The sequence below is a fragment of the Oncorhynchus gorbuscha genome, linkage group LG10 (genome assembly GCF_021184085.1).
Source record: "Oncorhynchus gorbuscha isolate QuinsamMale2020 ecotype Even-year linkage group LG10, OgorEven_v1.0, whole genome shotgun sequence".
Lineage (NCBI taxonomy): Eukaryota > Metazoa > Chordata > Actinopteri > Salmoniformes > Salmonidae > Oncorhynchus > Oncorhynchus gorbuscha.
In genome coordinates this window covers 92,684,905-92,686,575 of record NC_060182.1, presented here as the reverse complement: position 1 = coordinate 92,686,575, position 1,671 = coordinate 92,684,905, and the positions used below count along the sequence as shown (strand labels likewise).

The 1,671-nt window shown below is 45.8% G+C and overlaps 1 protein-coding gene across 1 annotated transcript in view; it reads right to left on the bottom strand.

Annotated features, from left to right (window-relative positions):
- LOC124046983 overlaps positions 1-1,157 on the bottom strand; it is a 38,432-nt gene extending 37,275 nt beyond the window's left edge. The window contains exon 1 of the mRNA XM_046367733.1: positions 773-1,157. The gene's annotated coding sequence lies outside the window, so the exon portion shown is untranslated. The remainder of the gene's footprint in view (positions 1-772) is intronic.
- Positions 1,158-1,671: the final 514 nt, after the last annotated feature.

The following is a 1,671-nucleotide window of genomic DNA, read 5'->3' as shown; positions in this document are numbered from 1 at the left end:
AGAAACAGATGATTCAGCCAGTCAACTCCTCAGGTCAGTTACCAGAAACAGATGATTCAGCCAGTCAACTCCTCAGGTCAGTTACCAGAAACAGATGATTCAGCCAGTCAACTCCCCAGGTCAGTTACCAGAAACAGATGATTCAGCCAGTCAACTCCCCAGAAACAGATGACTCAGCCAGTCAACTCCCCAGAAACAGATGATTCAGCCAGTCAACTCCCCAGGTCAGTTACCAGAAACAGATGATTCAGCCAGTCAACTCCCCATGTCAGTTACCAGAAACAGATGATTCAGCCAGTCAACTCCCCAGGTCAGTTACCAGAACCAGATGATTCAGCCAGTCAACTCCTCAGGTCAGTTACCAGAAACAGATGATTCAGCCAGTCAACTCCCCAGGTCAGTTACCAGAACCAGATGATTCAGCCAGTTAACTCCTCAGGTCAGTTACCAGAAACAGATGATTCAGCCAGTCAACTCCCCAGGTCAGTTACCAGAACCAGATGATTCAGCCAGTCAACTCCTCAGGTCAGTTACCAGAAACAGATGATTCAGCCAGTCAACTCCCCAGGTCAGTTACCAGAACCAGATGATTCAGCCAGTCAACTCCCCAGGTCAGTTACCAGAACCAGATGATTCAGCCAGTCAACTCCCCAGAAACATATGATTCAGCCAGTCAACTCCCCAGAAACATATGATTCAGCCAGTCAAATCCTCACTGCAGGATGTAGGGCTTTTATCAACCAAGTGTCTTCTACAGGTATATGTGTCTTACATTCTCCTCTAGTCGGTTGATTACCTCCACACCCCTCTGCCTCACAGGAAGAAGCTGCGTCTCAGACGTAATCCATAGATACGGAACGATAAACTCCAGTTCAGATACGGAACGATAAACTCCAGTTCAGATACGGAACGGTAAACTCCAGTTCAGATACGGAACGGTAAACTCCAGTTCAGATACGGAACGGTAAACTCCATTTCAGATACGGAACGGTAAACTCCAGTTCAGATACGCAACACTAAACTCCAGGTGTGCCTCTTCTATCTGTGCACGAGGGAGTATTAGTCCCATGTCCCAGTCTGAACAACACGCATCCGTTCTCTTCCTCCGTTACTGACCCCCGAAAATAACGGCAGGTGCATTGTTGTCCTCCTCGCGCTGTTGCTCACTCTATTTAACTAATTATGATCCCCAGGACACGACAGTGCAGGAGAGAAGGAGGGGTGGGATTCATAAGAGGATTAGAACGCCTGAGCCATCTGTGTTCAGGGGGAATTAACCACTACTGTACCGTACACACAATCAGGCAGACAGACAGAGACAGGCACACACACACACACAAGCACTGATACACGCAGACACACACAAACAAAGACAGGAGTACAGGCATACAGACACACAGACACAGAAAACACCAAAAAGTGTAATGACATTGGGCGTTTGTCATTGGGTCTACACTCTTCTAGCCTGAATTAATGTACAGTGGGGCAAAAAAGTATTTAGTCAGCCACCAATTGTGCAAGTTCTCCCACTTAAAAAGATGAGAGAGGCTTGTAATTATCATCATAAGTACACTTCAACTATGACAGACAAAATGAGAAAAAAACATCCAGAAAATCACATTGTAGGATTTTTAATGAATTTAGTCTGCTAAATGACTTAAATGTAAATGT